We start from the raw sequence: 25,283 nt of genomic DNA on the forward strand, positions 1-25,283 counted from the left end.
TTCCTTCTTTTATACCCTTTCTTGCCAGCCACGCTGTGGAGTACTTGGACGCGTGTGATGGAGCATTGTCCTGCATGAAAACCATGTTTTTCTTGAAGGATGCAGACTTCTTCCTGTACCACTGCTTGAAGAAGGTGTCTTCCAGGAACTGGCAGTAGGACTGGGAGTTGAGCTTGACTCCATCCTCAACCCGAAAAGGCCCCACAAGCTCATCTTTGATGATACCAGCCCAAACCAGTACTCCACCTCCAACTTGCTGGCGTCTGAGTCGGACTGGAGCTCTCTGCCCTTTACCAATCCAGCCACGGGCCCATCCATCTGGCCCATCAAGACTCACTCTCATTTCATCAGTCCATAAAACCTTAGAAAAATCAGTCTTGAGATATTTCTTGGCCCAGTCTTGACGTTTCAGCTTGTGTATCTTGTTCAGTGGTGGTCGTCTTTCAGCCTTTCTTACCTTGGCCATGTCTCTGAGTATTGCACACCTTGTGCTTTTGGGCACTCCAGTGATGTTGCAGCTCTGAAATATGGCCAAACTGGTGGCAAGTGGCATCGTGGCAGCTGCACGCTTGACTTTTCTCAGTTCATGGGCAGTTATTTTGCGCCTTGGTTTTTCCACACGCTTCTTGCGACCCTGTTGACTATTTTGAATGAAACGCTTGATTGTTCGATGATCACGCTTCAGAAGCTTTGCAATTTTAAGAGTGCTGCATCCCTCTGCAAGATATCTCACTATTTTTTACTTTTCTGAGCCTGTCAAGTCCTTCTTTTGACCCATTTTGCCAAAGGAAAGGAAGTTGCCTAATAATTATGCACACCTGATATAGGGTGTTGATGTCATTAGACCACACCCCTTCTCATTACAGAGATGCACATCACCTAATATGCTTAATTGGTAGTAGGCTTTCGAGCCTATACAGCTTGGAGTAAGACAACATGCATAAAGAGGATGATGTGGTCAAAATACTCATTTGCCTAATAATTCTACACTCCCTGTATACTAATGCCCCTCCTCCAGGTAATCCAAGCTAAACTCCTTCTGACCATAACATATGGGAGTGAATTGCGGAGGGGGATAGAGATGCCAAAATTCTGAACAGCACAATGACGAGAGTGTAGAGAATAATCTTCAGTCTCCCGAATTACACCTCTCTGTCCCAAATAAAGTTGGAGTTTGTACTGCAAAAACAGACCCTGGCTAAACGGGGTGCCTATATAAACTGTTGGAACAAAACTAGGAAGGCAGATGTTACACTTTGGATTCCTACCTGTGGCAGGAGCTGCAAGGCAGACACTTCAACTGATATACACATGTCTCCAATGGAATTACATGTCCTTTAAGTATCTGGGAGTTAATATCTATCACCAACTGGGGACCTTCGCAAAGGTAATCTGGATAGAGCGGTCGCAAGTATCCATAGCTCCCATACATTTTGGAGGTCACTGCCTCTATCACCAGTTGGTCTGGTGGTGATATCCAAGATGCTGATTCTTCTCAGATTGCTTTACTTTTTTGCACACTACCCATTGTGGTGCCAAGAGACTTTTTTTGAATGCTCAACGGCCTGCTCCTCAAACTTATTTGGGGCGATGGACGCCGCAGGGTGGCTTTGCCTAAGTTCCAGAGACCGATGACAGTGGGCGGGCTGGGAGCCCCAAATTTTGAATTATGCTACGCGGTGGCACAATTACAATGGCCGTTAGCCTGGCTAGATTCGACTGGTTGCCCAGAACTGCCCTCTGTCCAGGCGAGGGTAGGGAGTGTTAAGGTGTACACCTCGTTATCAGACCCCCCTTGGTCCTTGCAAACAAATATCACAACAGTTGAGGGTGGCTCACATATGTTGGCGCTGCTTTATGCACTCTAAAGGCCCCCACATTCCTATTTTACCTAAGATTCCCATATGGGAGGTACCTAAGGTCAGGGAAACGACGCAAGCTATTGATCGTGACAGGTGGATAGATGCAGAGCTCATCCGAGCAGGAGATCTATACTCTGAGGGTACACTTATGACATTCCAGGGCGTTACCAACACTAATGCCATTGCGCCCAGTCAATTTCTCACCTACTACACATTGCTGAATGCCATGCGTGTTTCCTGGGGCATTGTGGACAGGGAACCAGCCACATCACAGGTGCTAAACACCACTCTTCTGACTGAGGGCACACATGCTATCGCCAACCTACACACAGAGCTACACACGTCAAGGCCAGCTCTCATGGAGATGACATGTGCTATGGGATGCAGTGTTGCCACAGCCACTATCTGACATAGAACGGGCCAGAGCTTTACAATTAGTAAATGGGATATCCCAAAACCCTAGATTTAGATTCACACAATTCAACTGTGTATTTCAGGCCTACCTAGATCCCCATTGCATTCAACACGTTTCCCTTATTAACCCCTGGATGCCTGTGATGCACCTTGCCCCCGGCTGGTTTTCATCATATGGTATAGGAGTGCCCGGTGTTACAAATTACATGGATTAAGGTAATTGAGGTTGTAACAAAACTGACTACACACCCCATCCCCCTTACAGTTGCCTCCTGGGTCTCCACGCTCGCAAAAAAGGTGATAAATATCTACATAGATTAATTGACCTCACTTTCATGTTATTTAAACGGAGGATAGCCATGGCATGGAAATCTCCGGCATCCCCGACTATTCAACAGTGGGTACGTGACCTGTTGACTTGGGCAAGGGCGGAAGCACAATACATTTAATGGCTGAGAACATGCAGAATTATTCATCCAGTGGTGGGCAGCTGGGAGCACATGGTAATATATGTTGAGGCAAAAAACGAACTCCACCCTCCATGAAAGAGGGGACACTCTAGGATAACTACCTCATTTTACCTGCTGAGAGGTTAGTACGTCTCCAACGTAATCCCTAGACCCCTGTAGATCCCCAGCCCAGACACTTTCTTTAACCTCCAATCATGAACGACCAATCCCCTCACAAAGCACATAGTTCCATAAGTTTCTTAAGTTATGTATAACTGTTATTTGTTAATTGTTTGACAATGATGTTGGCACGCTTATTCCTCAAGACTACCTTTGTAAAAATATTAATCACACACTGTTTTGATGTACACAGGTTGGCGCCGCTTGAGGCGGTGATTGTTTGCCTCCTGATGTGCTGTTATGTAATGTCTCGGACACTACCGAAAAACCAAAATCTTTAAAAAGAAAATGCATGCTGCCCTGCACCCCTTCTCAGCCATCAATTATTTTCAGATATATCAATAGAAACTATAGATGCACCCTTAGTTATGTTTCTGGTTTTGCATTGTTTTTTCCTCTGCCTTTTTGTCAGTCACCACTAGCAAGATCATCTGCCTCTGTTGGCTAATTTGGAAGAGTTTGATTTTTATTACAGCTCACAGTATCAATATCCTCTGTTAAAGTAGTAAGAGCCTCTGGCATGGTAGCTAATTTATGAACTATTGGGGCACAGGTGCATTCAATCGTCCTTGTTTCTTAAAACTACTGTGCTCGCTTAATCAATGTATTTAAATCAGCCAGCTTTTGTTCAATCCCCTAAATTGATTTTGCCATGGCATTTAACAAATCCACCTGAAAATTAATTTTTGTGGATTGATATGTCAAAGCGTCGAGGGTTAATTGCAAGGTTTTAAAGAGGATATCCCACACTACACCGTAATCTATCTTGCCTAATGGGGTTTTCATACAGTATTCTTCCACATTTCTCTTTTCCTGACTTATTCCGACAGATTGTTTGAGCTACTTGTGGTTTGTTATGTAATTTCACGGATATCCCTTTTATACTTGTGTGGTCTACATGGTGTACTCCAGCAATAGCACTCAGTCTCCTCCAGTAGGATTGATTTATTTGACTTCACTTCAACTTCTGTTTCTGTTAAATTTGTTTTTCCCACCACAAGCCCTTTGCATACTGAGAGGACACAGTTCTAACAAATCTCGATTGAAAGAGCTTCTTTGGAGTCTAAATCATGGGGTGCACTTTGTGCATTACCAAAGCAGTTCATTTGCTCACCATCCTGGTCCTTAAGATTCAAATGTATTTTTAGGGCTTCAAGACCTTTCTGGACATTTACTTGGACCTCTAACGGAATTGGGGCACAATTTTTAATACCCTACTCGAGGTTGATGTCAACAGGCTGAGGGAGGCTGATGGGGATCTTAAAGTAAGTATCTCTAGATCACTTATCAGACCCCAGATATCCTCCTTTTTCTCTGTGGTTTCCTCCAGTTCTTTACTTGAAATCATGTCCTCCATTTCCACTCCGAACCGAGTTTTTTTTCACTCCAGTCATAAGCAAAGCCATTTTCAAGTTTTGGTGGGGGGATTAGGTTAGGGAAATTCACTTGAACTTTGGAAATAGTAACGATAGCCCCTACAGGGTCCTTCAAGAAATCAAATTTATGCAGAACTTAAACAAATGTCTCAAACATTAGCGAGATGGAGGAAATTAGGGACGGGCTCCTGGGACAGTTTTGCCTTCAAACTCTCGTTGTCTGAAAGGTTTGCAGCTTTCGCTTTATTATTACAATTACTCTAAACTTTGCAAAACAAATTCCCATCTGCGATTAATGAACACACTTAAAAGGACATTTTCACCAGCTGCTGTCCACACCGATCTCCTAAGGATGCAGTTCAACTCAAATTATGGCTCTGTGGCTATTATACTTTTCCTTACTGTCCGTGCTCTGGACTCCAAGCAGCTCCGATGACTCCAGTGTTCAACCCTCTCTGCGCCGCTCACCTGACTTCTCCGATACTCGTACTGTTGCCAGGCTGTCTTGTTTAATTTGTTTAACTTAACTAGATTGACCTGACTATTCCGCCACTCCTCCTAGGAACACTGTAACATTGGAGGGGCGCGAGCATGAAGCAGGAAAACTTTTCTCCTATCTTTGGCACCGTCAAGCAGTCATCAGACCATCATCATCATTATTACTGCACACCTTTTGCAGCTTTTTACAGGTATAATACCAAACCAAATATAGTCCAAACTCAAAGTGGGAGGGAGTGCACTGGGTCCACAAGCTGTACCCTTTTAGATGGGCCGCTTCAGCTGCCCCCAGGCTCAACTACAAACGTGAGACTTAGCCCCAGGAACCCGCCAGTTAGGGAGTAAACTACTATTGAGCCTGTGCCTATTAAGCCTAGCTCCCCAGCTCTCTGGCCATAGCTCTTCCTCCTCATGGTTCCTGTTGAGCTGAGCGCGAAAAAGCAATACAATGCAGCCTTGTAGTGGGGGTCGGGGCAACAAAAAAGCAGTGACTGCAAACAGAACAAAAGCAAACCCCACAGCCGGCCCGCTTGCTTGGGTAGTCTTGGGCCTTAGGACCTGACTCCGGCTTCAACAGTGATGGTAATGAAAATGGTGGCAGTGGTAGAACAGAACTTTAGTCCCAGCCCGAGTCCCAATGGAAGGCACAAACACATGAGCACACTTCCCACAGCACTCGCCCCTGCTCACAACTTGCCTTGCTCACCTGTTCCACATCTGCAATGGTAATGCGAAGGTGATGGCGGTGGCCGCAATGGCGAGAAGCCTGGGGTGGCCACAGGGACTGAAGCGACCGCACCTCAGTGGTTACAGAGGTGTGGAGACAGAGATGGGGGACAGGGGGAGGCTGGGCCTTGCTCGAAAGCAGGAAACACCAGCGACTTGCGACTCGCAGAGAGACTGCATGTGACGGCAGCATGTTAAATATTTAAAGTTTCACACTTTTTCAGATATGTTGTTGTTCTTTTTTTAAGCTTATGTAGGACCAAAAAAGTATACAAATCAGTCCGGTTAGGCTTGCACGCTTGGAATACATGTTGTAATTCCTAACTTAAGTGCGTAGGGTTTTCTGTAATATTTTAGGAAATTGCTTATTTCTATCACATAAGGAAGGGTCCAAGGAACATGAACAGTAATTTTTCCCCTGGGGCAAGAGTAGTCCCTCAAGGGAGGAAGAGTGTTCAGGGCTAGCAAAGAAGAACTTTTGTCATCTACGTTGCTCGAGGGTGCAGAAGCATCCTCCTGCTCGTTTAGGATTCTATTGCTACCCTGTTTCTTAGCTGTCTTGCTTAAGCTTTCTAGAACGAGAGCAGGGCTGCACTCAAAGGATTCCTATGCCTAACGAGGACTGAACGAAATCTTCATCTGTGCTGGCCTTCCTCACTTCTGCATAACCTCAATTTACTCCTTCCACTGGAAGACATGCTGGTGCTGCCTGGTTTCTGGGTGTATCCATTGGTGATCCCCAAGCTCCATCTGCCAGCATGGGAAAGTTTAAAACTTCCAGTAAATCTTCCACCGTACAGTCCTCACTCTTTCTCTTTTTCTTGTGGTTCAATGATCTAGGGTACTAACTAGGAGAAGGTGGTGCATTAGAAGCACAAGCACTAACTCTGATCCTAAGATGGCTTACTTAGTATTCTAGTCTCTCCTCGGTCTGTTTCATACCATGGACTTCGAATTCATGTTTGCTTGCTTACTCATACCAGTGCAAAATAGCTGGCCACTGTTCTAAATCTATTTTATTTTGATCATCCTTTAATTTCTTTTTCCAGTTACACAAACATTCTAAATCAAAGGTACCACTATCAGAAAAGAATGTCTTCCCATCTTCACGAATCCTATCCACTGTTTCTGAAATATGCATGTGCGTTTACTGTACTGGTGGCATACCGTGCTGCCTTGTTTCTGGGTGTATCCATTGGTGATCCCCAAGCTCCATCTGCCAGCATGGGAAAGTTTAAAACTTCCAGTAAATCTTCTACCCTATAGTCCTCACTCTTTCTCTTTTTCTTGTGGTTCAATGATCTAGGGTACTAGCTAGGAGAAGGTGGTGCATTAGAAGCACAAGCACTAACTCTGATCCTAAGATGGCTTACTTAGTATTCTAGTCTCTCCTCGGTCTGTTTCATACCATGGACTTTGAATTCATGTTTGCTTGCTTCCTCATACCAGTGCAAAATAGCTGGCCACTGTTCTAAATCTATTTTATTTTGATCATCCTTTAATTTATTTTTCCAGTTACACAAAAATTCTAAATCAAAGGTACCACTATCCGAAAAGAATGTCTTCCCATCCTCACGAATCCTATCCACTGTTTCTGAAATATGCATGTGCGTTTACTGTACTGGTGGCATACCGTGGGCTGAAGTTCTTTTCAGAGGGGGTTCCTCATACTTGATTTGTCTGCTCCCACTACGTCTTTTTTTCTCACAAGTCTAGCAGACAAGGAGGTGTCTGCTAGCCTTGTGCCGCAGTTCATCCCATGGAGGGGGTATTGGGAAGGAAATAGAAAATAGGATGAGGTAGGGTCCTTTTGTTTATTTTTTCTAACATCTTGTTGAAGGAGAGAGGAAAGATATTGTTTACTCACACTCTAAGATTCTCTTGCTTTCAGCCAATCTTCAGTTATGCTCCAGAGAAGCTAGCAAAGGGTCACATGCGACTAAATCAAAGATCCTCTTTCTTAAAAGCATTCATTCTTCAAGGGTCTGTGCTTCATTTTGGTGTACCTTCAACACATGACATACAAAGTAGAAAAGCAAAATATAGTAAACTTGGTAAAACCTCCCTTAATTTAGTTCACCATGCTTTCAGTCTCTAGCCATAGGACCAGATCTGCCCACATCTTGGTTTCTTCCACATAACCTCTCAACGTTTAAACCCATTTCTTTATAAGCAACATTAAAAAACACATGGTGTAGGAAGTTGGCTCTGTATGTGCTATTTCAAAGTAAGGAATAGCATGCACAGAGTCCAAGGGTTCCCCTTAGAGGTAAAATAGTGGTAAAAAGAGATAATACTAATGCTCTATTTTGTGGTAGTGTGGTCGAGCAGTAGGCTTATCCAAGGAGTAGTGTTAAGCATTTGTTGTACATACACATAGACAATAAATGAGGTACACACACTCAGAGACAAATCCAGCCAATAGGTTTTTGTATAGAAAAATATCTTTTCTTAGTTTATTTTAAGAACCACAGGTTCAAATTCTACATGTAATATCTCATTCGAAAGGTATTGCAGGTAAGTACTTTAGGAACTTCAAATCATCAAAATTGCATGTATACTTTTCAAGTTATTCACAAATAGCTGTTTTAAAAGTGGACACTTAGTGCAATTTTCACCGTTCCTAGGGGAGGTAAGTATTTGTCACCACACCAGCAGCTCAGGGCCGGTCAGGTGCAGAGTTCAAAGTGGTGCCCAAAACACATAGGCTAGAATGGAGAGAAGGGGGTGCCCCGGTTCCGGTCTGCTTGCAGGTAAGTACCCGCGTCTTCGGAGGGCAGACCAGGGGGGTTTTGTAGGGCACCGGGGGGGACACAAGCCCACACAGAAAGTACACCCTCAGCAGCGCGGGGGCGGCCGGGTGCAGTGTGCAGACACGCGTCGGGTTTCCTTCAGGTTTCAATGAGAGATCAAGGGATCTCTTCAGCGCTGCAGGCAGGCAAGGGGGGGCTTCCTCGGGGAAACCTCCACTTGGGCAAGGGAGAGGGACTCCTGGGGGTCACTTCTGCAGTGAAAGTCCGGTCCTTCAGGTCCTGGGGGCTGCGGGTGCAGGGTCTCTCCCAGGTGTCGGGACTTGGGATTCAAAGAGTCGCGGTCAGGGGAAGCCTCGGGATTCCCTCTGCAGGCGGCGCTGTGGGGGCTCAGGGGGGACAGGTTTTTGTACTCACAGTCTTAGAGTAGTCCTGGGGTCCCTCCTGAGGTGTTGGATCGCCACCAGCCGAGTCGGGGTCGCCGGGTGCAGTGTTGCAAGTCTCACGCTTCTTGCGGGGAGCTTGCAGGGTTCTTTAAAGCTGCTGGAAACACAGTTGCAGCTTTTCTTGGAGCAGGTCCGCTGTCCTCGGGAGTTTCTTGTCTTTTCGAAGCAGGGGCAGTCCTCAGAGGATGTCGAGGTCGCTGGTCCCTTCGGAAGGCGTCGCTGGAGCAGGATCTTTGGAAGGCAGGAGACAGGCCGGTGAGTTTCTGGAGCCAAGGCAGTTGTCGTCTTCTGGTCTTCCGCTGCAGGGGTTTTCAGCTGGGCAGTCCTTCTTCTTGTTGCAGGAATCTAATTTTCTAGGGTTCAGGGTAGCCCTTAAATACTAAATTTAAGGGCGTGTTTAGGTCTGGGGGGGTTAGTAGCCAATGGCTACTAGCCCTGAGGGTGGGTACACCCTCTTTGTGCCTCCTCCCAAGGGGAGGGGGTCACAATCCTAACCCTATTGGGGGAATCCTCCATCTGCAAGATGGAGGATTTCTAAAAGTCAGTCACCTCAGCTCAGGACACCTTAGGGGCTGTCCTGACTGGCCAGTGACTCCTCCTTGTTGCTTTCTTTGTTCCCTCCAGCCTTGCCGCCAAAGTGGGGGCCGTGGCCGGAGGGGGCAGGCAACTCCACTAAGCTGGAGTGCCCTGCTGGGCTGTGACAAAGGGGTGAGCCTTTGAGGCTCACCGCCAGGTGTTACAGCTCCTGCCTGGGGGAGGTGTTAGCATCTCCACCCAGTGCAGGCTTTGTTACTGGCCTCAGAGTGACAAAGGCACTCTCCCCATGGGGCCAGCAACATGTCTCTGGTGTGGCAGGCTGCTGGAACTAGTCAGCCTACACAGACAGTCGGTTAAGTTTCAGGGGGCACCTCTAAGGTGCCCTCTGTGGTGTATTTTACAATAAAATGTACACTGGCATCAGTGTGCATTTATTGTGCTGAGAAGTTTGATACCAAACTTCCCAGTTTTCAGTATAGCCATTATGGTGCTGTGGAGTTCGTGTTTGACAGACTCCCAGACCATATACTCTTATGGCTATCCTGCACTTACAATGTCTAGGGTTTTGTTTAGACACTGTAGGGGTACCATGCTCATGCACTGGTACCCTCACCTATGGTATAGTGCACCCTGCCTTAGGGCTGTAAGGCCTGCTAGAGGGGTGGCTTACCTATACTGCATAGGCAGTGAGAGGCTGGCATGGCACCCTGAGGGGAGTGCCATGTCGACTTACTCGTTTTGTCCTCACTAGCACACACAAGCTGGCAAGCAGTGTGTCTGTGCTGAGTGAGAGGTCTCCAGGGTGGCATAAGACATGCTGCAGCCCTTAGAGACCTTCCTTGGCATCAGGGCCCTTGGTACTAGAAGTACCAGTTACAAGGGACTTATCTGGATGCCAGGGTCTGCCAATTGTGGATACAAAAGTACAGGTTAGGGAAAGAACACTGGTGCTGGGGCCTGGTTAGCAGGCCTCAGCACACTTTCAATTGTAAACATAGCATCAGCAAAGGCAAAAAGTCAGGGGGCAACCATGCCAAGGAGGCATTTCCTTACACAACCCCCCCCCAAACGAAAGAGGATGAGACTAACCTTTCCCAAGAGAGTCTTCATTTTCTAAGTGGAAGAACCTGGAAAGGCCATCTGCATTGGCATGGGCAGTCCCAGGTCTGTGTTCCACTATAAAGTCCATTCCCTGTAGGGAGATGGACCACCTCAACAGTTTAGGATTTTCACCTTTCATTTGCATCAGCCATTTGAGAGGTCTGTGGTCAGTTTGAACTAGGAAGTGAGTCCCAAAGAGGTATGGTCTCAGCTCCTTCAGGGACCAAACCACAGCAAAGGCCTCCCTCTCAATGGCACTCCAACGCTGCTCCCTGGGGAGTAACCTCCTGCTAATGAAAGCAACAGGCTGGTCAAGGCCATCATCATTTGTTTGGGACAAAACTGCCCCTATCCCATGTTCAGAGGCATCAGTCTGCACAATGAACTGCTTAGAATAATCTGGAGCTTTTAGAACTGGTGCTGAGCACATTGCTTGTTTCAGGGTGTCAAAGGCCTGTTGGCATTCCACAGTCCAGTTCACTTTCTTGGGCATTTTCTTGGAGGTGAGTTCAGTGAGGGCTGTCACAATGGATCCATATCCCTTCACAAACCTCCTGTAATACCCAGTCAAGCCAAGGAATGCCCTGACTTGAGTCTGGGTTTTTGGAGCTACCCAGTCCAGAATAGTCTGGATCTTGGGTTGGAGTGGCTGAACTTGGCCTCCACCTACAAGGTGGCCCAAGTAAACCACAGTTCCCTGCCCTATCTGGCATTTGGATGCCTTGATAGAGAGGCCTGCAGATTGCAGAGCCTTCAAAACCTTCCTCAGGTGGACCAGGTGATCCTGCCAGGTGGAGCTAAAGACAGCAATATCATCAAGATAAGCTGTGCTAAAGGACTCCAAGCCAGCAAGGACTTGATTCACCAACCTTTGGAAGGTGGCAGGGGCATTCTTTAAACCAAAGGGCATAACAGTAAACTGATAATGCCCATCAGGTGTGGAGAATGCTGTTTTCTCTTTTGCTCCAGGTGCCATTTTTATTTGCCAGTACCCTGCTGTCAAGTCAAAGGTACTTAGGAATTTGGCAGCACCTAATTTGTCTATGAGCTCATCAGCTCTTGGAATTGGATGAGCATCTGTCTTGGTGACAGAATTGAGCCCTCTGTAGTCCACACAAAACCTCATCTCTTTCTTTCCATCTTTGGTGTGAGGTTTGGGGACTAAGACCACTGGGCTAGCCCAGGGGCTGTCAGAGCGCTCAATCACTCCCAATTCCAGCATCTTGTGGACTTCCACCTTGATGCTTTCCTTAACATGGTCAGACTGTCTAAAGATTTTGTTCTTGACAGGCATGCTGTCTCCTGTGTCCACATCATGGGTACACAGGTGTGTCTGACCACGGGTTAAGGAGAAGAGTTCAGGAAACTGTTGTAGGACTCTCCTACAATCAGCTTGCTGTTGGCCAGAGAGGGTGTCTGAGTAGATCACTCCATCTACTGTGCCATCTTGTGGGTCTGATGACAGAAGATCAGGGAGAGGTTCACTCTCTGCCTCCTGATCCTCATCTGTTACCATCAACAGATTCACATCAGCCCTGTCATGGAAGAGCTTAAGGCGGTTCACATGGATCACCCTCTTGGGGCTCCTGCTTGTGCCCAGGTCCACCAGGTAGGTGACCTGACTCTTCCTTTCTAGCACTGGGTAAGGGCCACTCCATTTGTCCTGGAGTGCCCTGGGAGCCACAGGCTCCAGAACCCAGACTTTCTGCCCTGGTTGGAACTCAACCAGTGCAGCCTTTTGGTCATACCAAAACTTCTGGAGCTGTTGGCTGGCCTCAAGGTTTTTGGTTGCCTTTTCCATGTACTCTGCCATTCTAGAGCGAAGGCCAAGTACATAGTCCACTATGTCTTGTTTAGGCTCATGGAGAGGTCTCTCCCAGCCTTCTTTAACAAGGGCAAGTGGTCCCCTTACAGGATGACCAAACAGAAGTTCAAAGGGTGAGAATCCTACTCCCTTCTGTGGCACCTCTCTGTAAGCGAAAAGCAGACATGGCAAGAGGACATCTCATGTCTGTCCCCCCCTTAGAAACCTCTCCTCTGCATATGGACACCCTTCACAAATTCCACACCCTACCATCTTGGTCTTGCACATCAGTCCTAATGTCCTTAGTAGCTTTGTGCATATCTGACCATTATGGATGTCCCCTAGGCACCCACACTGGGTCCCTGACCCTAATTAAGATCCCATTTTCCAGTTTATAATTATCCCTCCCTACTGCCACAGTTTTTTTCATGTGACTCCTCATTTATTCCTGGCACCTCTCTACCCTCTCCTTCATTTCAACATCACCACCAGCATTATACTCTGTCTGCTGATGTCGAGTCAACCACCATGAAACCAATCTTGTAATCAAAAGGCTGGCGACTTAACAGTCACAGCACTGGGAGTGATCTGTAATATAAAAATGTAGCGTGCAATGTCTTCTTCCAACATAAACCTGACTTGAGAGCCAACTGAACTGATTGTTTCACTACCCTGTTACACATCTCCAACTGTCTTTCTGCTTCTGGATGGGAAAAAGGTGCTCTAGTATGTTTGATTCCACTTGACACAAAGAACTCTTTCACCTTTTCAGATGAAAATTGTACCCCATTTTCTGTGACCACTTCTTCAGGAATACCTTCCATAGCAAAAACATCTTAAAAAACAAAACAATAACTACTTCCGTACTCACAATGCCATACACACTTCTGGCCACTTAGAAAAATAGTCAATTAGAATCAATGCAGAATACTCTTTTGTGGCAAAACCATAAAAGGACTCATTATATCTACAGTTACTTTTCTCCAAAGTTCATCCAGCAATTCAACAGTGAACACCTCAGCTGGCAATGCATGGGTCGTTTTATCATTATTATTACGCATGGCACTCTCTTACCCATTTATCTATTCTGGCATCAATTCCTGGCCACCAGAATTGTTCTCTAATTTTCCTCTTAGTTCCAGGCATTGTACAATGATCCTTGTGTGCCAACTTCATCATTCTCTTACTTAATCACAACAGGCGCACAAATATATTTGCTATGGGTAGTGCACCATCAATTCATGTTAATTTGTTCATCATCTTCTCAAGAGCCTTGACAATTTCCATTTTTATTGTCTAAAATCAACCTTCCCGTTCACTGCACCAAACATACTTCACAATTTTCTTAATCAATCCCCCCAAGGGTTCCACTTCTCTAGAATAATTCCCATCAAACCTAGCATGAAATTCTGCTAAGCCCAGGAAGGATCACAACTGAGCCTTGTCAATAGGGACCAATGCATCAACAGCTGCTTCAAATGTTCACCCTTAAGCATTACTCCCAATGGGACCAAACTCTGTAACCAAATGCAGCACTGACAAAAATGTTCAAACCAGCCCTATTCTCTTTGTCTATTCACCTAATCTCTCTTTCAATCAATTCATTCTCTCGCCTCTTCTCCCTCACTGATCACTTTCTCTCTACTTTTCCCCTACGACCTCCTCTTTCTCTTGAAGCCTCCCCGTGCCTGCTGCAATTAACCTGTGGGAGCTGAGAGACCCGAAGAGCACACCGGCATGTCTGTCAAATTAGGCCTTATCGGATTTTAACCTTGCCCAAGTGGTCTCAGGCCCCACCGATAAGGCTGGATATACATTAGTTTTTATTATTTAAAAACCCTTCCACACTGTTTGCAGACCGGCCAGAACAGTTGTTCTGGTCGGATCATAAAGTGGTGCCTTTCTCCTTTTAATGCTCTGAAAAATAACCGTGGGCTCACAGGGCAGTTAATTCATGTCAGCCTTGGCACTGTTGTGTAGCCCTTTTAGCTATAGTTTTTATACACGTTACTTTAGTAAACTAGGCCTGCCGCTGTGCACTTTAACCTAAATATGTTTTATTTTAGCTTTGTTGCATTATTTTAACATTAGCCTCATTTGTGGTCTTGTTTTATTTTCTCCATCTAGCTGTTCTTCGCCTAGGTCAGCACTGCATTCTTAAACAAGACATTTCTTTCTCTCTGTGCTTTTCTCAAGGCTGCAGTGAGATAGGTTGCCAGCAAAAGTGGTATGCTTTGTCTTCAATGTCTCTCACGTGGGGATCCTTTCTTGGAACATCCGCTGTTTTATTATAAAAACACTACTTTGACCCATGTGCGTTGGAGGGAGATTCCAGCCAGATGACCACGACTATATACTGATTGCTTCGCTACAGCTGCTTACAAACCCAGATTAGGCCGACAGGTGTCACATTGTGCGGGATCAGACTCAGTCCCACAGTACAGGCGAATCCAGTAGTCTCATTAGAATAATTAGAACCTATGCAACTTGGCGCCACCGTTTGGCCAGGCACTAATTTTCAGGTCCTCCTGAGTACCTCTGTCTCACTACATGCAAAGACACCTCAGTACTATTTACGGAGACATCCGTGGTATTGAGGATTTTCCCTCCTCAGCTAAGTAGGGAGTACCTAACTAACACTGTAGGTTGTTCAAGTTTGAACCCTAAAAGGATAATCCCCATTTGGTGTGCTTATCTGTGAATAAAATGTACCATTCACCATGGCGAACCCACAACGGGTATCAATTGCAGTCCATATGCGACCACCCCTTACTGTGCATTTATTGGCACATGGCCTCACAGCCCAGGGGGGTCCAGTTACATTTGTTGTGGAAGCTCATGCAGTATACAGAACAGAAATGTTCTATTCTTGGGTCATATTTCCAGCAGCCGATGCGAACACAAACACATTTCACCACCATACACCTGCAAACATACCTGCACAATATAAATCATATGCATATTTAGAAACATCTCTATCTTATCAAAACCATAATAATTGGCTTGATGGCGCCCTACCACATACAGTCCTACACATTAGGTTAGGACCTCTTAGTAATGATGATCATACCTGGCCTTTATTGGCCACATATTCACACTGCACCCTCATGCAGCAACCTTGACGGTAGATGAGGTTCGCTGCTTATATGCTGAAGTTACAGCAATATGCAGACTAATAGTAGAGTTTGTAATGCAAACATTAATTACAAACCCAGCACTTGCTGCCTCGGCGCAACCACATGCAGCAACGCCAGGTATTAATTATGCTACTGTACATTCGTTTATGGGTAAGGTACTAGCCAAATGGGAAGAGATTCCATTTTGGTTAGCTCAAAAAAATAAATGCACTGGAAGCAGTATTTCCCCATACAGGACCTCAGGATAAGCGTAGAATATTAACTATGTGCTTGCCATTTGGGATGGTTCCCACAGTAGACAACTGCAATACGTGGGGCAAGGTATTTATATATATTTTTTGAATAATTGGGTTATGAAATACACTACAAATCCCATAACTCCCTTAATTGGTAATGGTGATTTGTGAGTATAAAGGTCAACAGAGTGAAAGGACTCATGAACTTTGACAAAGACCGTTTGGTTGAAACATGTTGGTTTGTTGCACTTATAAATAATATGGAAGTATAAACCTTTACGGAGAGCGCTGCAGTTCTTCTTTGTTGGATATTATGATTAGAGGGATCGGTTTACCCTTGTGTATTGCACCAGCTATTGAGCGCGACATTTAATTGACCGCATTGTTTATATATATATATGAGAGAGAGAGAGAGATCACTTTTATATGTGGGTGTGGTTTTCCTGGGGGCTGAACGCAGTAAACCACACATGCGTTGACAAAAGTGATCGCTATGTATATATATATCTATATATATATATATATATATATATAGATATATCTATATAGATAGATATATCCACATAGTTATGTCTATATATAGATCTATATATATATATATTTTTTTTTTTATAGCTGTATGATTTCCTTAGGGGCCATAGTGGCCCCCAGGGAAACCACACAACTCTTAATAAAGTTATTGTTGCCACAGGAGGTCGCCCTCCTCATGGACGGTCCCCTGTCAATTTCCTTTTTTAATTTGTTTTTTTTAAACATTTTTTAAACCCCTTGGGGGCGCGATCGTGCCCCTCACAGGGGTAAATCTACAGGTTTCGTTTTTTAAATGCCCCTGGGGAGGCCAGCCTGTTTTCCGAGTGGGTTGACCCCCCCCCCCCCCAAGCAAAATTCCTGGTGTCTAGTGGGGTTTCCTTACCCTCAATCGCAGCTGCACTGAGAGCGAGGGCCAGGAAACCTGTTCAGGAAGGCCTCATTTGAAAGGGGAGAATCTCCCCTTTCAAATGAGGCCTTCCCGAGCGTCGGGGAGGCCCGTTTGGGCCAATTTTCCCCACCGGAGCAGGAAAACAGATAGTGACGTCACAAAGGGGCAGGTGGGAGGATGAGGGGAGACACAGAGGATCTTCTGTCTCTCCCGGGTTTTTTTTAACCCCTATCCTAGTGTCGGCCAGTGGTCGTGACCTGCACCAGGGAGGTAGTGTGGGCGTCGGCCAGTGGCCGACACCCACCCTAGTGAGGTTAAAGAAAGACCACTGGCCCAGGGGAAACACATTATTGTCGTATCTCCAACCCAGCCTTTGAGGCTGTCATCAAAGCCAGCGTTCCAAACGCTAAAGCATTACATACACGTTAGAGCCAAAGGGCAATGGCTACCAAAGCCACTGATGTTGACTATATTTTTGACCCAAAGATACAAACTTAAGAATTTTTGCAATATGAACAAGAATACCCAGTTCCAGCAAATACATTGGCTATTGATCAATATCAAAGAGTCATGTACACCGATGGCTCAGCACAACATACTATAGGCACAAAGCATCAATACTCCACTGCTTGCGCAGTTGTAAGCGGCTATATGGAGGGTAGTAAATTCTATCCACAACATAACTTTACGCAAACCCTAGGGAATTGCACTGCAAAACTAGCAGAGCTAAATGCTCTGGTGATGGTTCTGGAACATACTGATCCTGACCAGCTAACGCTGATTGTCTGTGATTTGTACTATTGTGTGCAGTCCTTCAATTAATATATAAATTATTGGCGCCAGAATGGGTTCAGAGATTCTAAAGTTAACACCATTAAACACAGACTTCTGTTGGGGAAAGTAGCAGATCTGAAGGAAACGCTCCCAAATGACCCTGTTGTACATACACTTGGATGGCGGCACATTGGAATACATGTTGCTGGGAATACACTGGCTGATGAAGGAGCCAAATCAGCAGTAGCTATGCTTTCTGTTGCTGCAGTAACTCGTCCTAGAATGAAACCGGACAATGACATATGAGCTGCTGTGACAGCCACGGCTAAAGGCACACCCTTGCCAAAAGCATTTGCTGCTAAATATTCCTACCGGATGGCCATAGCTATAATACCAGCTGTGGATAATCTCGAGATTCCCAACAAAGATCGAAGACAAGAGCTGATCAAAGCAGGGCATGAGGGAGTTGCTTCTGCCCATGCTGGTGTGGAGGCTGCAATATCATTGTTACAAGCTCGTTATTAGTAGCCAGGTCTATATAAACAGACCAAGCAGTATGTACTTTGTTGTGATATCTGCCAACAAATTAAGGGATCCACCGTCAAATGCCCACCACAGACACCCCAACTAATTTCTAACAAACCATTATAATGTGTGTACGTGGACAATTGTGGTCCCCTGACACCTGACATTGCATATAAATACATCTTAGTTGCTGTTGACTCCTGCTCCAGATTTCTCTTTGTGGCCACAACGCTCTGCTTACGCTCGGACTGTTATTAAAGATTTGCAAGTCTTTATCGGCACATATGCAGTTGCGGCTTTCCACTTGGACCAGGGCCCTGCTTTTGCCTCAAGGGCATTCAGGGACACCATGGCTTTTTTAGGGGTCCAACTCCATTACTCGTCTTCATTTCATCCCGAGGGAAATAGTGTCATGGAGTGACAAAACCGAGATTTAAAGCAATCCTTAACAGCCAGAGTATTAGGTACGGGTCATTATTGGCTTAATCACCTGTATGGAGTCCAGAGAGCACTTAATAATCTGCCTAAAAGGTCCCGGCGGGGGGGGTCTTATTTCATACGAGTGAGTGCTTGTTTGGAATTCAAATGTATGTTCCAGATCTTGATGGTCCTGGCGTGGAGGTGGCAGAAACACCTTTTGACATAAATGAACGTGTCACTGTCTTGCAGGAATTACAACAGTTCCGTGACAACGCTTCTGCCAATGTTTCCTGCTTAGGAATTAAGGATGTACCAATAACATCTACTGACTGGATTCCAAAGATTGGGGATCTAGTACATGAAAAAATTGCTGTGAAAAAGGAGTTCAGTCCATCTTATTGTGCACCGGTTCCAGTCCTGGAAATACACGGTATCAGAACTGTTATTCTGCCACCGCTGTCAGGCTCTAAAGAAAACCGCTTAGTCTCCATCGACAATATCAACTTACACCATGTGGCTGATCCTACACAGCAGACCAAGAGGAACATCCTGTAGTACCAGAATCCCTCTCACTATTGGTCAAGATGTCCCTCTACAAGTTTTGAGTAGCAATGCTGATACCTCTCCGAGCTTGGGGATGGTGGAAAATGATCTTTCTTTAGTTCCACTAGCATCTCTTACAACAAGCAACACAGAAAGTGTTGACCGAAAACTCTCAAATTTTACACAAACGCATGACATTGTTTATATGAACCACCATGGGAGACCACTGATCATTCTCCTCTTGAAAATACGGCTCCAGTTTTTGCACAAACTGCTTCTGGATACTTTGACGACATCACAGACACTTTTTCGGACTCATCTGACTCTTCTGCATCTGAACTGCTAAAAACACGTAAGCTGATAATGTGGCTCAAAACAAATTACTTTATTCTCCCATCTGTGGCTTTTCTTGACTATATTAGCTTTCCTCCTTTGGATTGGCTTTGTTATTACTTTCTTTGTACTAATACATGGTCATTACCTTCCTGAATGATCAACAGTTGAACTGGTGGATGAGGTCCTAAAACCCAATTTTTCTTCTCACAAAGTCCACAAAGATTTGCCTTTTCGTGAACATTTCCGCTATACCAATTCCTGATGGGATTGTTGGGTATAAAGTCACATTTGATATATACGGCCCAACGGGGGTCATTGAAATACCATATGTGTTTAAGCTTTCTATGAATGATGTAATAATACCCAGTGTTGTTTGTGATGACTGGGATGTGAAAACCATTGATTCTATGAATACTGAGTTGCAGTATTTTACTGTATTCGAAAGTGAGGATGTTTATCAATCCAAAGAAAATTATGGAGACATGTTCTGTTATAATTATTATGGACACCATTTCATTCAAACAGCAAAAACTATTTTTAATTACACACAATGGGACCATTGCCCGACTCCACCAAAAGGGAGTTCTAAAACATTTTCTGAAAAATTCACATATTTTTCTGGGCACAATGTTAAAAATGCTGAGGCATATTATTTCAAATTGCCATTGATGGAAAATGTACATATATTATTGACAGATACAAAATTCATTTATTCGGATTCCTTTGTCTCCCGGTTGGCTATAGAAGGCTATGAATATCGGGCAAAGCTGATTGACTTAAAAAGTGTGTGGGGAACAAAACATTGGTAGATATGGGGAAAGGAAGCTTTATTCAAAGCATGGCTGACACCTGTTCAAATGATATTTTTAAATTAAACTGTACAGCAGACATGTTTAGGCTTAGCAAAAATTAAGAATTTGAATGTTCCCAGTATTCCTGCCCCTGCAAAATTTTACAAATGACAAAAGTATATAAATGCAACTGAAGATCAGCTCAATGAATGGGTCCAAAATGGCACATTTAATGCTTCACTTTCACGTCCTGGTGGGTGGTTATTGTGGCCAACAGATACCAATGGGTGTCATAAACATTTTGTAAACTTCATGGGGGTTTTAGAACAAGTAGGCCTGACCCTCGCTATGTGTCATCTGAACACGCAGTTATAGTGACAACATATAGTGTAGGGAAACTATGCCAGCAATGGTTGAAGAGTTCCTCACTAGATGCTGTTAAAGAACACCTCAGTCTTCTGTCTAATAATACTGACTTACAGGATTTCCTGTTAGGCCCCAGAAAACAACGCAGAAAGCGCTTCTTATAGGCAGTCTATAATGAAATTTGGAAGTTTTCTCAACAAGAAGCTGCTGTCTGATTAAAGCAAATAGATCAGGAAAAGTTACAGAAGGCATTAGCTGATGTAGATAATGGGATTAATACCCTGTCCGACCGGATATACACCTTAAAAAATATCGTTTCTCCTGCAATAGACATAGTACAAAGCGACAAGACCTCTTTACAGCATGAACAGAGTCAACTAAGATCCATTATGCAATTCGGTTGAACACAACAAACACTGAAAGCAAGTCACGTTCCCTGGCAACACGTCAGCACGAGGAACATATTTTCCACATTCAATTGAATACAACAACAATAACTAATGGCTAAAAAAGAAGCGACTTATGACATGGTAAATATTGAGAAATTAGAAAAGTTACCTTTTACTGTCTGCTGAGCGGTTAATACAGGGGGTCATTAATCTGCCTATTTCGGCACTTCAGTTCACATCCTGTTTAAAACACATTCCAGTGGGCAGATATGAAAGGCTAGGAGATAGTTACATCCACGAGGTGTGGGAGTTACTTTTCTCGTACAAATGTGTCAGTGGCATGAAAGAGGTCTTTCTTTGCCTTAGTGAATGCAAGACTTCTGTCAGCTATTCAATGGTTTGTAAACAGCTGTCCTTGCACGGGCGTGCAATGCCTCAGCAGCGAATTTGGCCTGTTATCTGAATGGAGTCCCAGTCCCTTTTATTAGACCTGCGTTCCATGTGCTCTCAAATGGCAGCTATGTGCTCCTTAATAGTGAGAGCTGTTGTGAGATGCAAGCCGAATAAGTTGCCGTTTCGGTCTCCAAAATTGTTATATGCTGAGGGAATGTACTTTTTCCTCCTACGCAACAGAGGGAAGTAGGTGAGATTTGGCCCCATATTGCTACTTCAAATGTGAATTTTGACAACTTGGGCAGACTCAAGGCCTCATTGTTTCAAAAATGTGGCGCTTACATCTGCACGCAAGACCTATGTGCTTAAGGTTGCGAGGTCATCCGCAGAGATTCAGTCCCTTTTAAGTACTAACTTTCCCAGATACTTTGGTGAACTCGTGGGACGGATATTTAACTGGTCCAGTAATACTGGAATCGCAAAATTCTTTAAGGCTGTTGGTTCTGGTTTCGTTTACACAAATCTGGCTTAATACCTTCAGCCACTCACTCAATATTTTCCAGTATTTTCGGGGGATTTCCGATAACTTTGGCTATAATAAGTGGCATCCTGCTATTGTTACTTTTTATGCGCAATTGCTGTCCTGTTACAACCAGGAGGACCGACAGCGCTTCCACCAACACAACTGTGTTGTGAACGCATGAGGCAGTACTTTGGAGCACCACTCCTGGAGCAATAGGAGTGCGAATGGTCTCTGTCATTCAGACCAGTTTTGCATTGTGTGCAGCCCGTGTTTCAGTGCATTGGTGCCCTTTTGAATGTGCACTGAAAGTTTGTCTTTCTACGCAGCACTTGCTTTCATTGGTCGCTGGTCTGTTGATGTTCTCGCTGAGGGCTCATTACCTGACATACGCACTGAGGGTGCATTTGCTACGGGAAGCTGTTATTAGTTGCCCTTTGTGGATCATGCAGCTCTAAACTCATTGTTGGGCACACCATGGAATGCTGCTGCCTCGGCTGGAGCTCAGGCTTTGGAACACGAATGCTCTTTGATTTTCCTTGGCGGTGAACTTTCTACTTTACCACCTGCAAAAGTGGAAGATTTCCTATCTTCAAATATCCCGGATTCGATTGGCGACTTTAAAAATTACCGACTTTTGAAGTTCGGCCTTCTAGATGCCACATTTAACATTTTAAATTGTCCTTTTAATACATGCTCAAGTGTCTTTTTGACTTGTCATTATTGACATTATGCTTAGGATGCATTTTAGTGGCTTATATATATGTTAGATTAGGCTTTGAACCACCTTTGAACCGGCAAGGGGAGTGTGTTGTGTAGCCATTTTAGCTATAGTTTTTATACACGTTATTTTAGTAAACTAGGCCTGCCGCTGTGCACTTTAACCTAGATATGTTTTATTTTTTCCTTTGTTATATTATTTTAACATTAGCCACATTTGCGGTCTTGTTTTATGTTCTATATCTAGCTGTTCACAGAAACATACACACTCTTACGTGGGGATCTTTTCTCGTCTGTTTTATTATAAAAGCACTATTTTGACCCATGTACGTTGGAGGGAGATTCCAGCCAGATGACCATGACTGTATGCTGATTGCTTCGCTACAGCTGCTTATGTAGACTACAGGCCTCTTGCTCAGGTATGAGGGATGATGTCTTCCCAGGGGGAACCTGTAGGGCAGAATTAGAGCTTAACATGCTGTGCTCTAACTTAGCCTAGGTAGGAACTATCTCTACAAACTCTAGTGACAACATGGTAGTGATATTCGTGTGTTTTACTCTCCTTGTCACTCTTTTAATCTTATTGTGCTTCATCATCCTAGTTATTGCAATACATGCCTTATTATCTAAGTTGCAGTTACTTCAATAAAACCTTAGTGAACTTTACTCTGCCTCTGATTGTCCTTGCATATGTGAGACATGTAACTGAGAGAAACGGATGAGATCTGAGTGACCACGATTCCCCTGAGGAGTCGTTTATGTCATGTACCCAGTTGCCCTAGTCATTTCTACTCTTGGGTGGAGATGAGGCACTGCTAGTTAGCCGGAACAAACCCGGATTAGGCCAACAGGTGTCACATGGTGCGGGATCAGACTCAGTCCCCGCAGTACAGGGATTCTGCTGCCCGAATCCAGTAGTCTCATTAGGATAATGAGAACCTACGCAACAGCAAAAAACATTCTAACCGTCCAATCGTACTTGTCACCTCTTTTCTTACATTTGAAGGAAATATAGAGGTGTATTTTATATCTTAACTACTTCCGCCAGGCAACTAATGAAAAATGTCCTGGCTATCGTAATGGAAAGTTTCAGTTCTATTAAGGACTTCACTTTCTCCACTTTATTACATCCAGCAGCCATTACAAGCATATAAACAGAACAAAATACATTTCTCATGAGTACTAGGGAAATAGAAAAAACATCAGCATGTCCACCAATCAGGATAGGTCTATTCCTTTCATTTCCCCCAGGACGCTCTATCCTCCTCTTTCTTCTTGCGACCACTGCCAGTAAAGTCCAGTTTCATTTTTGTTTATTCGGATCCGTTCCTATGAAATAAAAAGTCTTTTCAGCGAACATTATGGAAACATCATTGGGAAGGAAATATTCTTTTCAACAAAGAAGGCTATCTACAGTATCTCAACCAATCTAAACTCTCCCAAACTTAGTCTGACAATTAAATGTTGAAAATAGTTTACTTACATAACCAAAGTAGATACTTTGGGAGTGAGATTCAAATCCAATTTTGGGCTAATCCTAGCCTCCGAGTCCTTAATAGAATTGAAACTTTCTGTTACGATAACTACAACATTATTTAATTCAAAGTCAGGACTGGAGGTGGCCATTTGGCTAGTTCAAAGCTTGTTCACCACCAAAGAAGCCAGATTTGTAACAGGTTTAAAGTAAAACCTTTTGAAGGTAGAATCTGATGACCAATCCACCGCATTTAGTATATCTTCTAAACAAGCTCCCAATGAAAAAGCTTTAGAGGCCACTGCCCCACGTACTGAGTGAGCTCCAAAACAGGAGATATCAGTCCCTGCCTTTTGCTTGGCCCAGCGGACCCATCAGGCAATAGTAGGGTAAGAAACTGCCTTGTGTTGTTTTGTGGAAACGATGAATAATTGTCTTTCGCCATGTGGACTGATATCTTTCATTGCCTCATAGGCCTTGAGTGCCTTCACCACACAAACTTTGGGAAGGTGTGGAAACAATGGCTAGGATACCATCTTTGAGTTGCTTTTTGTCCTACTAGAGATATGAAAGGTGACTCCCTCAGGAGTAAATACCTGTTAGATCTAGAGCTCTCACATCTGAAACTTCACGACAAGAGATCAAACACAATAGAGTGGCCAATTTGGCAGACATCTGCTTCCTAGAGAGATACTTATTAGACAGCCAGGACTTAAACAGAATCAAAACCTTATTCACATCCCATAAAGTAGAGTATCGAGTTCTGGGAGAATAGATAATCGAATATCCCTGAGGAGTTTGCATAGCAAAGGATGTTCACAGATCGGATGACCATCCAACGGAACATGTCTTACCGAGATTGCTGACCTGAAAGTATTGATTGACCTATAAACTAAACCTTCCGAAACTAAGGAGGCCTGAAAATTCAGGATATGGACAACATCTGCCCCCAGTGGATCCACCTATCAATGACACTGTGACAGGTAAGTGTTAATTGATACCAGAAGGCGTAGTAGGCTGTGATAGGTGATCTTTTTATTTTAATTTCTTTACACTTCCTTTTCAAAAACATATGTCTCTATTTGTCTCTTCTTTCTCAGGTTTTGTCTTTATTGCTGGGTAGTCTTGGTATTGTTTCTTCAGGGTTTTCCCAACAGGGTTCTTTCCTTCAGGCACCCATCACGGACACCGACCAACGACGACACCCGAAGGTAGAGAAATAAGAAGCTGTGTTTTTAGAAGGTAGGTTGGTGGGTAGCTTATGGTCCTATTCTCCTGCCTTTTCTCTTTTTTCTTCTTCTACCGTCTAATTTCTCTTTTCTTTCCCCTGTTGTTTTCCCTGTGTGGTTATTGACGTTCTTTTTTTTTTTTTTTTCTGTCTCTTTAAGCGACTCTTCGCCTTTTCCTTTTTCTCTCTTGGTTCACTACTCTCCTTGTATGGTATAAATAGGTTGGTATCTTTCTGAGGTTAGTACATGCTGCCCTTTCACCTGTGCCTTCCTGGGTAGTATTTGTGTGACTTTTTATTTTGTTCTTTCAAATTTTTTTCCCTTGTTATTTCCCAGTTATTTATCCTGTGCACTTAGGGTTTATAGGT

At 44.2% G+C, this 25,283-nt stretch overlaps 1 long non-coding RNA gene across 1 annotated transcript in view; it reads right to left on the reverse strand.

The window, feature by feature from the left end:
- Window positions 1–23,284: 23,284 nt before the first annotated feature.
- LOC138294153 (uncharacterized) overlaps window positions 23,285–25,283 on the reverse strand; it is a 295,227-nt gene continuing 293,228 nt past the window's right edge. The window contains exon 3 of the long non-coding RNA XR_011203227.1: window positions 23,285–23,541. This is a non-coding gene — a long non-coding RNA (uncharacterized lncRNA). The remainder of the gene's footprint in view (window positions 23,542–25,283) is intronic.

This window comes from Pleurodeles waltl, chromosome 4_2, assembly GCF_031143425.1.
Source record: "Pleurodeles waltl isolate 20211129_DDA chromosome 4_2, aPleWal1.hap1.20221129, whole genome shotgun sequence".
Classification (NCBI taxonomy): Eukaryota; Metazoa; Chordata; class Amphibia; order Caudata; family Salamandridae; genus Pleurodeles; species Pleurodeles waltl.